This window comes from Thermobia domestica, chromosome 18, assembly GCF_964235325.1.
Source record: "Thermobia domestica chromosome 18, izTheDome1.hap1.1, whole genome shotgun sequence".
NCBI lineage: Eukaryota > Metazoa > Arthropoda > Insecta > Zygentoma > Lepismatidae > Thermobia > Thermobia domestica.
In genome coordinates, this window is record NC_137471.1 from 74,612,994 (window position 1) to 74,628,845 (window position 15,852).

The 15,852-nt window shown below is 39.9% G+C and overlaps 1 long non-coding RNA gene across 2 annotated transcripts in view; it reads right to left on the reverse strand.

The window, feature by feature from the left end:
* Positions 1-6,573: 6,573 nt before the first annotated feature.
* LOC145675858 (uncharacterized) overlaps positions 6,574-15,852 on the reverse strand; it is a 528,367-nt gene continuing 519,088 nt past the window's right edge. For both annotated transcript variants that reach the window (XR_014129231.1, XR_014129232.1), the window contains one exon: positions 6,574-7,209. This is a non-coding gene — a long non-coding RNA (uncharacterized LOC145675858). The remainder of the gene's footprint in view (positions 7,210-15,852) is intronic.

Here is a 15,852-nt window from a genome sequence, read left to right on the forward strand (position 1 = left end):
TAATGACGTTTTAGCTGACATTTTGACCGCCATTTTGCACAAGGTAATTTTAGAAAGTCGATACTTGTTCCATCTTCTTGCATTTTCCGACAGCTTTCCAACGATATACTACTTGATCCCATTACCATTTACAAGTTTTGAGTTGAACCCTGCCTGTGACTCGGCGGATGGCCCTAGGATACACTTTTTGCTTTGATATGTTGTATTTTTAAAATGATCAAACACGTGTTTTCCTGTTCTGGCATCTGTCTCACCGTTTGCGATTTCTAGGGATGGCAACAGACTTTCTGGACACTCTGTATATTCATATGCATTCGAAAAAAAATTATTACAGTTTCGTAATAGGCGTCATTAGTGCTTTCAATTGGTGTATAAACCATCTCCCACTTCGATATATAATCTCCCTCTCTTCCCTTGTACTACGGTAGGTCCCATAGTATTCGAACTATGTACATTCAAAGTTCATTTTTTCATGTTTTCGGCAGCCTATAACTCCGAGAGGAAGCATTTGTGCACCCATTTTGGTCTATACTTTTCGTCTTATCTTGGTATCAGGAATCACCTCCCAAACATTGTCGGTGTTGTTTTGAAACACTTTTCAACACTGCATGACAAGTGTGACTCTTTTTGTTTTGCACATACAGTATATTTGAAATATATAATAACCTGCTGTAGTTTTGTTTGAAAAATGCAAGGTTGGCAGCATTGTTAACCCTGTGATACCACAGAGTATGCCAAATAATGTCCCTCTGTTGATATTTGCATGGTACAAAATTTCAATGTTTTTTGTTTATTAGTTTAAAAGTTTCAAGGCCGTAACTAGATAAATAATCCACTCATATATATATATATATATATATATATATATATATATATATATATATATATATATATATATACTGCGTGGTCCGGAAGTGGGAGCACCCCTAATTGGTATTTTCTAACGGTTTTAGGTTTTACCACATTCTTACCTGGAGATGCTTAATGAGTGGTTGGTGCCTCAACTGGAAGAAAATTATATCAAAGACTCCGTTGTGATACAGCAGGATGGAGTACCAACGCACTTCGCAATTCACGTGCGCAATTACCTGAATTGGACGTTTCTTGGCCGCTGGATTGGAAGAGGTTGTGCATCTTCACCAGCTCCCTTTGCCTGGCCTCCAAAAAGTCCCGACAATGCCCTCTAGGGTTTCATAAAGGAACAAGTAAGAAACACTCGATGTCACACAACGCAGGGATTACGAGCTACTGTGGAACACGCCTTGGAGTATCTCCGCGAAACATCTGTTAGAATTTGGCGCAGAATTCAGCTGTATTACGACATGGATCGTGATCACATCGATGTTTATGACTCTTAAGTCTCTTAAGATTTCAAGATAACTGCGCACAGACATTCTACCATAACTAACACTATATTGTTGAAACTAATGGAGGGTACCCCCACTTCTGGACCACCCTATATATATTTACTACACTACTTCTCTATATATATATAGCTACTACAGAATTATCAACAATTCAATGTATCAAAAGATCTATTTGTTTGCATAATAAAATATGACAGATTATGACCATAAGAGATTGTACTAATAGATATATCAGCATTCATTTGATTACTTAAATTATTTTATTCTCCTTAGTAAAATCTTTATCTGTAAACAGTTTGTGATAATTTCAACTAATCTTCTAACGTTAATTAACTTCCAGTCCTTTTATAGCTTCAGCACCACACAATTACGTCAAAGTAATCATTTAGATCGTACATGTCCAGATTAACTTAGTTAACAAACTTCTACAAAATAAATAAATAAATGAAATTTAATTTTTTTCTGTGATTTTAATGTGGTTAACCCACAAAATAAATAATCCGTGAGCAGAAAAATTAGAACTAAGAGGATTAAGAGAAAGATAAACTTTTTAAGATTATATACAACTGTGGTATTTTACGTTAAGAGCTAATGTTCTCTCATATTTTCATATTAGGCATTGTTATTATTTTATTGTAGTTTTTTAAATTATACATTAGGAGATGGTGTTGATGAAAAATGTAAGAAGCGCATTTAAGACTATAGTAGTACACAAACATATACACATGAAAGAAAAAAGTAACAAAATTAAGGTAGATCTTTGTAAGAACAAAGTTAAAAATGAAACGAACTAGTTTTTTTTTCTTTTTTAAAATATAGTTTATACAGAGTGTGGAGTAGATGAAGCATTTACTTGTTTTTTCTTCTTTATTTTCGTTGTTGGATCTTTTTAATCTTACTAATACCAAAATGCTCTCCAACTAATGCAGGAGAAACGTGCTTTAACCTATTTTTTAAGCAGATTTTTTATATGAGAGAATATTTATTATTAAAAAAATAGGGAAAGCAGGTAAAAGAAGTGCTATTAACAGCTTGGTAAAAAGGAAATTTTTCGATAGAGGCCCATAAGATCGTAGAAATCCTACTTTATATCTATATCTATCTATCTATCTATCTATCTATCTATCTATCTATATATCTATATATATATATATATATATATATATATATATATATATATATATATATATATATATATATATCGGGTGTTGCAAAATAAATGTTACAACTCTTGGGAGGTGACTCCTGCCACTGAGACAAGAAAAAAGTTATCTTCAACTTTCGGCTATCGGACATAGTTTCGGATCTACAACGTGCCGAAAGCGTGGGAAAATGACTTTCGGACGCCAATAGTTCCGAAACTATCCAACGTAAAGAGGGCGGGTAAAAAATTCACTGAAGAAGTCATACCTGCTGTATTGAATTTTGCATGTTTCACAATCCTACCATGCACGCGCAAGGGATTCCCAAAGGAACGTAGGGAGTCCCTCATAATCTGTCAAATGAAAATTGGTCTAACTGGATATGAATTGATAGGGTTTCTACCAGGTAACAATAATTCGTTTGTATTAAGTCGATATCTAGAACAAATGAAAATGGCGGACACTTTCATGCCCGTTCTGTGTGGTTGCATAATCGCCAGGTACGGATGCTGGCCAACAGTGACGTTCTGAGTATTAAGTGTAGCGAATTTGTATTCAAATGCTCTAGAAAGACATCTGGAGCGTCGGTAGAGCACAACACATGAAGCAGGGTGATTCACATGTGTGAAAACACATAAGGAAAAATGACCAGAAATGCACTCATACTCAGTAAACGTGATTTCAAAGCGTCGGAAATGTAAGGATTAGCGTCAAGAACATGAAAGCCATTGCCAATTCACCAATAATATTCCATCAATCGGATGCAATATGATGTGCACGGTTGCATACGAATAAGGATGCAGCAACTGAGGCCAAGTTGAAATTGTGCAAGGGGACTCACAAAGAAACTGGGTAAACTAAATGAATGACACTAGTGGATCGCATGATCGATATTGAAATGTGTCCAATGTGTGTGTTGATATCGACATGTAGCTAATGGACAAATGCAAGCATGTCCCACTACTACTGGGACACCGTCCCATGTGCGAAAAATAGGAAAATAATAACTCGGGTCTTGAATCTGAGGCCGTGGGCTTCCAGTAGTATTGGAAACTGTGACCACGCGAGCAAAAGCGAGCGCTCTAGCCCTCATGCTCGAGAGAGCCTCACTTTCTCTGTATTCATTTCTTCAAGGAGCACCCACTTGTTTGGCAAGCGCTCTTTACAGCCTCCCGACATGCTTGTGTGTTTCATTTAGATACTCCTATTACTCCTATTGTAAACAATCAGAGCTTTAAGACGTTTCTTCCTATTTCTCATATTGTTTTATTTTCCATATGTATGGTGTTCCAGCTGTAGTGTAACATGTGCCAAATTGATTCATTTTCGTCTTTGTCTTGGCATGTTCATTGTGTGTAGGATACGAATTTCGAAAGGTGTTTTCCTATATTTCGAGTACGTGAGACATGGGACATGATACAAGTTTGTTATTTTCACGCTCTATCAGAATTTGAACCATGGATTAAGAGATTTCTTTTCTTGTGTCAACTGTGGGACAATGTCCCAAACAAAGAGGGACATTGATACAATCGTGTTCTAGTTACGTTCTACCAAAACGTGGACCAAATATAATAGCAGAATATACAACGTTAATTTCCTAGTTTTCACGCGTGAGACGATGTCCAAGCAGTAGTGGGACATGTTGACCTTTGTCCATTAGCTACATGTTGATATCAACACACACCTTGGCCACATTTCAATATCGATCATGCGATTCCACTAGTGACATTCATTTAGTTTACCCAGTTCCTTTGTGAGTCCCCTTGCATAATTTCAACTTGGCCTCAGTTGTTGTATCCTTATTCGTATGCAACCGTGCACATCATATTGCATCCGATTGATGAATTATTGGTGAATTGGCAATGGCTTTCATGTTCTTGATGCTATTCTTTACATTTCCGATGCTTTAAAATCACGTTTACTTAGTATGAGCGCATTTTTCCTGGGCATTTTTCGTTACGTGTTTCCACACATGTGAATCACCCTGCTTCATGTGTTGTACTCTACCAACACTCCAGATGTCTTTCTAGAGCATTTGAATACAAATTCGCTACACTTAATACTCAGAACGTCACTGTTGGCCAGCATCCGTACCTGGCAATTATGCAACCACACAAATCGGGAATGAAGGTGTCCGCCATTTTGTATTTGTTCTAGATATCGACTTAATACAAACGAATTATTGTTACCTGGTAGAAACCCTATCAATTCATATCCAGTTAGACCAATTTTCATTTGACAGATTATGAGGGACTCCCTACGTTCCTTTGGGGAATCCCTTGCGTGTGCATGGTAGGATTGTGAAATTGCAAAATTCAATACAGCAGGTATGACTTCTTCAGTGAATTTTTTACCCGCCCTCTTTACGTTGGATAGTTTCGGAACTATTGGCGTCCGAAAGTCATTTTCCCACACTTTCGGCACGTTGTAGATCCGAAACTATGTCCGATAGCCGAAAGTTGAAGATAACTTTTTTTCTTGTCTCAGTGGCAGGAGTCACCTCCCAAGAGTTGTAATATTTATTTTGCAACACCCGATATATATATATATATATATATATATATATATATATATATATATATATATATAGATAGATAGATAGATAGATAGATAGATAGATAGATAGGTAGATAGATAGATATAGATATAGATATAGATATAGATATAGATATAGATATATATTAGATCTTGACTAACATTTGTGTTCTGTATGTTTAGACTGACTGAAGGACACCATGGATTTGAGGCATAAACAAGGAGCTGTGGGAGAGTTCCTGGTATTAAAAAAAAAAGGGCCTTGGAAATCGATAGGAGGCTGACAAATGTCTATGGGGACACTGTAGTGGACATGAGCAATGCCAGACGTTGGGTGAAGAGATACAAAGAAGGATAGATCAACATTGCAGATAATCCGCGTAGCGGACCGTCCACCAATAACACTGAGGGAGGATGACAAACGCCGACCATATGAAGTGATTCGTGCGGTCAGTGCATCACAATTAAGGAGCTGGCAGTCGTACTTAACGTGTCTTGTGGGTCTGTTCAAGCGTTAACCTGTGGCTTAGGATTCCGAAAAGTGTGTGTTAAGTAGATTCCCAAAGAAATGATCGCAGAAAACAGACTCTGGAGTTATACCAACATGGATTTGGCACTTGTGTTCAACATTGGCGTAGATGCAATGCACAGAACTGTGATTAAATAGAACAGTAGGCATATGTAGTAGAGGCTCAGGCTTCACTATGATGTATAGTTTATCTTGATTGATGCATTATCAAAGATTTGTGATGATAGAAGGTATTGCTTTTTGATACTTACCCATATATTACCTTAAAGTAATGTTATTTTTGCTGCGTTAGAGTGTTTTTACTATATATACGAGATTTATTGTTTTTCTTGTCATTTTGTCTTAATAACGATTTTCGTGATAAACTTTATCAAATGATAATACGAACTGATTTGCAAAGCATGACTAAAGTTGGACTACAAGAACTTACTACAGTAAGACATACTGACGGATATTGACTCATTCTATCATACCTTTGTCATACTTCAGTGAGATAAAGCAGATATTAAAGTATATTTTTCCGAAGAAATTCTTTGTTCTTAATCAAATGTAGGTTAAATTAATTCCTTATTTTTCGATCTACAATAACCTAAGTAAGGACGTTGTTTGAGAAGCCCTCAAGGAAATATGGCGCGTTCAGTGCACAAGGGAAACAATTCCACTTTTGGTCATTCTGAACATATTTCATCTTTAAGATCCCTATCCGGAACTCCGTTCAGAGCCTAAAAGATTCATGTCTAGATAATTTATTTATCTCCTATAATGTACCAAAAAAAAAAAAAAAAATAGTGTAACTTTTCCAAGTACTTAAGCGTAACAAAGTTTCTTTCATTCCCTCATAACGTTGTGAATTGGACTTGATTCTATTGTGTTCTGAATGCCCCATACGTGCTTATACAGTCGCTCCAAACTATGTGATGGTCCTTTGGAAGGTATCCGGCCTAACATGAAAGAGATCTGATAGATTAATAAGAATAACAATTTAATCTGTGTATCCCGCTCACAGTTTAATACACTTTCGACAATGATTCGGCGACAACTATAGCATTTTGTAAAAAACCTTTGTCCTGAAGCCACGTGCTGATTGTTTGTCAAATGTGTTTCTTTCTAGTCCATTTTAATTTCGGAAACGTATACAGGTCAGACAGAGCTAGGCCAGGAACATAAGAGATTTCGTAGCCTAGCAAGTTCAATATCTGTATTTTAATAAGAATCTTGTAAGGTGGAGCATTGTGCCGAAGAAACATGATAGTTTCTACCAGGTTTTCCAGATTCATCTTTTAGTTGGTTTTATGCAACTTGCCCAGAGCACCAGTTGGCATTCACTGTAGACCCTTGCTGAGTATATTTGATGTGGATGATTGCGTCCGCATCCCAGAAATTAATTTCCTTCGCTTTGGCAGCGGATTTCTGCTGTCGAAATTTCTTGTACCCGGGTGAATCCGTGTGTCGCCACTGTATTGACTGCTGTTTGGTTTTTGAATCGTAGTGATTGAGCCACTACATTTCATCCACAGTTATGAACTAGCTCTAATTCAGTGCCACCTTCAAAAAGCTCTACTCACTCTCTTCTCCATCACTGACTTCTTCTATTGGGTGAATTCCATATTTTTTCCTGTGCAATCACTCACTTAGCCTGCAACAATACAAAAAGTACTACTGTACTACGGTACTCAAATTACAACTGTAATACATATACTACTTCATTATATACTACTTCAATTGTGCTAATCTATCTACCCCTTTCCATATTAAGCTGGAAAATATTCAAACTCCCCTTATTACGAATGTATTGTGCCTTGTATTGAATTTTTAGTCATTAGTATTGCCACTAAACGTTATGCTTACTTAATTCTAGTATATGTTATTATTATTATTACCTTGAAGCTTAATGGTTGGGCTCATAATCTGGTATGTCTCGTCCCGCGTTGGAATCCTGGCCAGAGTCTGAATTTTCAGTCTGTAGCATGCTTCTAGGTTGAAGAATGGTAGCAAATTCCGGTTTAGAAAGCGAGAAGTAACTTTTACGGGAGACGATGTGCTGACGAAACCACACTGTATATATTAAAAGCACTGTGGCTGACCTAACCCTTCCTGAGTTGTATCGTCAAGGGTCTTAATTTTAACTTACTATACACAGCGAAGAAAATAATTGGCACTCTTTTAATCAATGGTTTGCCTTTTATTGACTGGATATATATAGATATACTTTTATGTCAAATGTTGACAAGATCAAAATCAGAATATGCATTAAAAAATTGGAACAAATTAACACAGCCATTTCAATTAACCATAATTGAAATGCTTCAAAAATTTTTTGTTGGAATGTTATGTTTTAAGTAAGATTTCGATTATGAACGAATAATCATAATTATCTCTCGATATTAAAGACAACCTCACTGACTAATTAACGCTGCTAAATTACTTTAGCTAGAAATTTGAAATTTGGGCAGTACATAGAATTTATGATGTAATGCACCAATAAGGAAGGATTTTTGGGAAGTCGACGTGGAAGGGAAGGGGAACAGGGGTTGAAATTATTATCTTAATATGTTCGAATCTCGGCATCTCTTTAAGATTACAGACATGCAATTTGGTATTTGTGCTTTTCATTTAAAATAACTAACACGTGTTTAAGTATTTTCCGATGTTTGATAAAGAAAGGAACAAAAGAGGTAGGACAAAAAAGGGGTGTGGGTTGAAATCGTTACAATATGTCTACGCCCTGGATTTTTTAAAAATTTTCCTTATTTAGAGCAGAAATCCTGTATTTAGACTTTAGTAGACTTTTACATTAAAATAATTCTAAGAAGATTTTTAACTAGCAATATACACTATGTGATCAAAAGTATCCGGACTCCTGGCTGAAAATGGTTTCCAAGTTCGTGGCGCCCTCCTTGGTACTGCTGGAATTCAACATTGTGTTGGCCCACCCTTAGCCTTGATGACAGCTTCCAGTCTAGCACGCATACTTTCAATCAGGTACTGGAAGGTTTCTTGGGGAATGGCAGCCCATTCTTCATGGAGAGCTGAACTGAGGAGAGGTATCGATGTAGGTCGGTGAGGCCTAGCACGAGGTCGGCGTTCCAAAACATCCCAAAGGTGTACTATAGAATTCAAGTCAGGACTCTGTGTAGTCCAGTCCATTACAGGAATGTTATTTTCGTGTAACCACTCCGCCACAGGTCGTGCAATATGAATAGGTGCTTGATCGTATTGAAAGATGCAATCGCCATCCTCAAATTGCTCTTCAACAGTGGGAAGCAAGAAGGTGCTTAAAACATCAATGTAGGCTTGCGCTGTGAGAGTGCCACGCTAAACAACAAGGGGAGCAAGCCCCCTCCAAGAAAAAAACGACCACATCATAACACCACCACCCCCGAATTTTACTATTGGCACTACACACGCTGACAGATGACGTTCACCGGGCATTCGCCATACCTACACCCTGCCATCGGATCGCCACATTGTGTACCGTAATTCGTCACTCCACACAACGTTTTTATACTGTTCAATCGTCCAAAGTTTACGCTCCTTACACCAAGCGAGGCGTTGTTTGGCATTTACCTGCGTGATATGTGGCTTATGAGCAGCCGCTCGACCATGAAATCCAAGTTTTCTCACCTCACGCCTAACTGTCATAGTAGAGTGGTATCTGATGCAGTTTGGAATTCCTGTGTGATGGTCTAGATAGATGTCTGCCTATTACACTTTACGACCTTCTTCAACTGTCGGCGGTCTCTTTCAGTCAACAGACGAGGTCGGCCTGTACACATCAGACACAGTGGACCTAGGGATATTTATGAGTGTGGAAATCTCGCGTACAGACTTCTGACACAAGTGACACACCCAATCAGCTGACCAAGTTCGAAGTCCGTGAGTTCCGCGAAGCGCCCCATTCTGCTTTCTCACGATGTATAATGACTACTGAGGTCGCTGATAATGAGTTCCTGCCAGTAGGTGGCAGCACAATGCACCTAATATGAAAAACGTATGTTTTGGGGGTATCCGGATACTTTTGATCACATAGTATATACGAGGCCTGTCTAAAAAGTATCCGACCTTAATTTTTTCCACGCAAAGTAGTGATACTCAGGCGGCGCCACCGTGCACGGTGGAAGGAGGAACCTTAATGCGCATGCTTGAATTTTTTTAACCCGTTCGCGTGTGCCAGTCGTGAGCTGGTGGTCGCGAAGTGAGGTGCTGCTGGTAGTGTTCGTCGGATTTAGTAATTCTCGCAAGATGACTGAACGAATTGAGCAAAGATATTGCATCAAATTCTGTCAAAGGCTGGGTGATTCTCAAAGCCAAACAATTCGTAAGATTCAGCAGGTGTTTGGAGAAGATGCGATGGGTGTAACACAAAATAAACAATGGTTCAACCGATTCAAAGATGGCCGTACATCAGTCGAGAGTGAGCAGCGTAGCGGCAGGCCCCAAACTGCTCGGAATGCAGCTGTTGTTGAGCGGGTGCGAAATTTGGTGATGGCAGATCGCCGTTTGACAGTGCGGGAGATTGCAGAAGATGTTGGAGTGAGTAAAGATTCTGCACATTCAATTTTGCGTGACGATTTGAACATGAAACGAGTGGCTGCTAAATTTGTACCCAAGTTGTTGTCTCAGGAACAAAAAGACACCCGTTTTGACGTTGCACAGGACCTTCTGGACACCACCAACACTGATCCTGGGTATCTGAATTCCGTGATAACTGGAGATGAGTCATGGGTGTACGGGTACGACCCAGAAACAAAACAACAATCGTCTCAATGGAAGCATCCCGATTCTCCAAGGCCGAAGAAAGCGCGGCAGGTGCGAAGCAAAATCAAGGTGTTGTTGACTGTTTTCTTCGATGCCCGTGGAATTGTGCATCACGAGTACGCACCGGAAGGACAAATAGTGACAAAGGAGTACTATCAAGATGATCTCAGGCGACTCCGTGACACAGTCCGGCGCAAAAGACCAGACATGTGGAGAGCGAAGAACTGGCACATCCATCATGACAACGCCCCAGCACATTCATCCCAATTGATCCACACGTTCTTAGCCAAACATGGAATTACAACCGTTCGCCAACCTCCCTACTCTCCAGACCTGGCTCCTTGTGACTTCTGGTTGTTTCCAAAATTGAAGACGCCTCTGAAGGGATCCCGTTTTGAGAGTAGAGAAGACATAATGCGGAACACGACGACGGAGCTGAACAACATTCCAAAAGAAGACTTCCAGCGGTGTTTCCAGCAGTGGAAGGATCGGTGGGCTAAGTGTGAAAGCACAAGGGGCCTACTTTGAAGGGGATTAGGGTCCCAAATCTGTCAAGTATTCGCAACTATTTTTCTGGCCAAAGGTCGGATACTTTTTAGACAGCCCTCGTATATATATATATATATATATATATATATATATATATATATATATATATATATATATATATATATATATATATATATATATATATATATATATGCAGGGTGTCAAAATAAGTGTTACAAGCCAATATCTCGCGAACTATACATCAAATAAGAAAAATATTAAGAGTCAATATACAATACAGAGGGCATGATACTTCCGATCGATTGTTCAATAAAATCGATTAATACCAGCTGTGACGTACCAGCCGTCAGAACAGCTGTTTTTTTTAATTCCTTCCCGTTCCTCATCCTGGGTGCTTCTCCACGCCATTTCTTCGAGCACTGTAGTCCAGACTGATCAAGCCAAGAGTGTGCAGTGCTACAGATGTGGTGGGGGATTCTACTCCACCTTGACTACTATCCGAACGGGTAGTCAGACCTTTATCATACATTACTTCATTATCATCTTCTACATCTGGAACTCTCTGCTCATACCTGCTGGGCTTTTGCTCACCGATTTGGCTATTACGATGGCGGACTCAGGCAAGACATCTGGCTTAAAGAGCAAAGGTCGTCATTCTAGTCTCCCGCGCGTCGTAGCCGGGCCATCCGTTCGTGCCGGAAAGACAGAACCACGGAAGGACTCTGGTGCTACACATAGACGCCAGCGGCGAACTTCACAGACATCTGTAGGTTCTATTATCTCTACTGGCTCTGTTCGTTCTCGGTCACCTCCAGAGAAAGAAAGCTATGCCGCCCGCCTCAGCACTTCGCCTCCATCGAAAAAACAACATCTGCGCTCCGATTCAGACTCAGATGAAATGGCCATTGCCGATTCTGCAGACGAGAACTCTAAACGTACTCCACAGCAAACTATTCATTCTATGCTTCTAACCAATTTTGACAGCAAGTTTTCAAATTCCAAATTTGTTGCACTTCAACTTCGAAAGTACTTACCACGCGCGGCCATCTCCGAGATCGTCCATACCCACAATGGTATCATACTGAAGACTACTGATCAAGCACTATTCCAAACCATCAGAAACAAAGTGCCTATTGACATTTTTGGTAAAAACGCGCAATTAACCTCACTTCAAGACACTCGCCGTAAGCAGATGCCTCCTCCTAGACGCACACCATTACTTTCCGTTGTTATTAGAGGGGTAGATCCCTCATATACCGATGAAGAAGTGCTAGAACTAAAATGCGAAGGGCACACCATTACAAAGGCCATTAGGATCAAGAATGATCGAGGCCCCACATACATGGTTCGGGTGTTGACATCACACCAAGCAACCATCGACGATTTGCTAGCGAATGGTGCTGTCATCTATCAACATAAGCATCGAGTGGAACCATCACGTTCACCACCACCCTTGCCCGTGCGCTGCGAAAAATGCCAGCAATATAACACACATTCAACTTCCGAATGTCGGAACGCGCACAAGTGTGGTTATTGCTCCGGCCCACATTCTACCCGTGCCTGCAAAAACCTAAAGTCTCCTCCGACTTGTCTCACTTGTCAGGAGCAACATCCTGCTTATAGCTATAAATGCAAGGGCAAACCAGATCCACAACGGGACCATCCTGAATTGGTAGTACCTCTTCGTACACCAGAACAACCTATCACATCATCATTCTACAGACGCTCCGATAACCCTTGACCAGCTTCTGACCTTCTTCACTTTGGCTATGCAGAACATCCAACCATTCCAACGACCTCACATTCTCCAGCAAATCATTCAAGCCGCAAAGTCCACATTCCATGTTAACTTTACTGCCACTTATTCTGGGAACACCGTCCATTTTCACACCTCATTGCCAGATTCTCATTCTCATGGCTCTAGTGTTAATGTTTCTTAATATCCGTTCATTTCGTCAAAACAAAGTTCTCTTTGAAACGTTGCTCCTTGAAGAACACGTTACAGCCTTTCTGTTGAACGAAACGTTCTTAACGCCGTCAATGGTTTTGCGTGTACCTGGATATACCTTACTACGTGAAGATTGCAAATTACTTGCCCAACGCTCTCATGGTGGTACGGCCGTAGGCTTCCTCCATAAAATTCCGCATCGACGACATATTTGCAATATTCTTCATCTACCAGAATACGTCCTTACTTCTCTATAAATGCGAAACATCACCATCACCGTCGCAACTACTTACATTCATCCTGGTCACCCATTACCAATAGCGTTTGTTCAATTTATATCCAACTCATTCAATCACTACATCATTATGGCCGATTTTAATATGCATAGCCGCCCCGATCACGAAAGAACTAACTTCAAAAATTTCCTTGCCACCCACACGACCGGTATCATACAAGATCTACCGAAACATACTAGGCCCATTTCAAATACAACGCCGGACATAGTCATTTTATCAACAACTCTAGTCTCCCATAGTCTTGTCGAAATTTTAGACCCACTTGGTAGTGATCATGTGCCAGTAAAACTTACCAATAAAACTCACAGCTCTAACACAACTCAAGCGCAACCAATTCTCTCCACCAGCCATCGTTTTGATAAAGCAAACTGGAAGAACTACAGATCATATCTTTCTACCAACACAAGTCACCTCACAGAACCTACAACGGAAGACGAGCTTTACACTGCAATAGACACTATAACTCTCGCAATTCAAGAAGCTAGTACACGTTTCATATCTACAAGTACCTCCCGCCCATATCAGCCCACTTTGCCGCCAAACTATCTCACCATGGTAACACGTTCTCGACAGCTATATCGTGAATATACTCGCACGCATAATCCAGATGCCCTTCGCCATCATAAACAGTTACAACGCACAGTACGCAATTATATTCGTGCTTATAAACTTAGATGTTGGATTAAAACATATAATAAACTTTCAGATACTAATCACCGTTCAAAGTACTGGAAACGTTTCAATGCTCTATGCGGCAAATATACAAGGACTCCATATCCTATTTTAATCGATAACTCACCAGCACAAGAAGACGTAGACAAAGCAAATGCTTTTGCAAACAATCTCCAACGCATCTTCACACCTCTACCTTCCGATGATTCTTCACATCCTGCCGAAAAAGTTAATGTGAATTCTTTCGTTTTACAACCTAACACATGCCATTCCCTTTTACCTGACACTCCGCTAACTTCACCAATTACAATCGATGAACTCAGAGCTGTTGTCAACCGAAAACGTAATTCTGCACCAGGTTTCGATAAGGTCACTTACCGCCATATCAAAGAATGCCCGTTATCACTATTAACTCTTTTAATAACCATTTATACTCCGCACTGGATATTTTCCAACTCCCTGGAAAACTTCGAAAACACTTATGTTTCCTAAACCGAACAAACCGTTAGATGATGTTTCATCATACCGTCCAATTCAGCTTACCTCCACATTTAGCAAAATCCTCGAACGGATACTGGTCAAACGACTCCATACATACCTTGCTCATCATCACATTCTTCCGGTATATCAAGCCGGCTTCAGACCTGCTTTCTCCATCAACGACCAACTTCTTCGACTTACGAATTTGGTCACCATACATTATAATAGCGTCAAACCCTCTTGTCTGGTACTATTCGATTTAGAAAAGGCATTTGACAAAGTCTGGCATCTAGCTCTCATTTACAAACTTATTCGCCTTCATATTCCAATCCCTTATATCAGATTTATTTTCAACTTTCTGACTGGCCGTCTTGCATACGTTTCCATAAACGATCATTTATCACATCCGATCTTTATACTTTCGGGTGTCCCTCAAGGTTCTGCGTTATCGCCTCTTTTATATCTCCTCTTTGTTACGGATATGCCTCAACTTACAGACAAACTGCACATGTTTCAGTACGCTGATGACACTGCATTCCTTGCCCTTTGTAATACAGTCCAGGAAATCAATACACTTTTACAAACAGCCATAGATAATTTCTATGAGTGGTGCAAAAAATGGCATTTATTAATTAACGCTTCTAAAACTCAGGCCATCGTCTTCCTACCGCCGAAAAAGTCAACCAAAGTACGCCGTAATCCAAACCGCTTAACGCTTCAGGTAGACGACGTTCCAATACAAGCAAGTAAGATAGCAACATACCTAGGTGTAACCTTCGATCGGCATCTTACCTGGAAGATACACCTTACTATGATTACTAGTAAAGCCTACAATCGCCTAAATCTTCTGAAGCGTTTAACTGGCAGAACCTCGGGCTTAAAACCTGCCACTGTACTCAATACTTACAAAGCCTTCTTGCGTCCGACCCTTACACATGACCATACAGCTTGGGTATCTGCTCCAGACAGTTTTTACCAGAAACTACTCATACTTGAAAGACATGCCTTCCGAATTGCTTACCGGATTAAATTACCCAGTCCTACACAATACCTATACCGTCTCATCACATTTCCTACCTTCCAGTACCACATCGAGAAACTCCGGGTAAATTATATCACTCGCCGTTACCAAGATCATCATCCTCTTTTGTATTATTCAGCAGTACACCCCGCATACGATACGATGCATTATTCAGCAGTACACCCCGCACCTTCTCGCTTTCTGCACACACCCCTGTCACTATTATTCACATTGTACTGTTACACACTTCCACCGAATCATCCTGATCTTACTCTACTTGACGATTTTCATACTCACCTTCATCACCCTCTCATCTTCCCATCATATAGTGCACACTGACATTCCCTTTAACTAACATGGGCTTTCCTCTGTCTCCATTATAGCCTAGAGTAGCCCCTAGGCAAGAAGATGGTTTCATCTGTGTTCTTACATAACCTGCGTGTTGTGGCGTGATTTGCACCTCATCTCATTCCTCATCTCCATAATCACAAGACTTATTCCTATATCGAAGCCTTTATCTTATATATAAACATATGCCGCTAGCATCATTTTCACATCATCATCGATCACCCTTGCTTAACAATATGAATAATA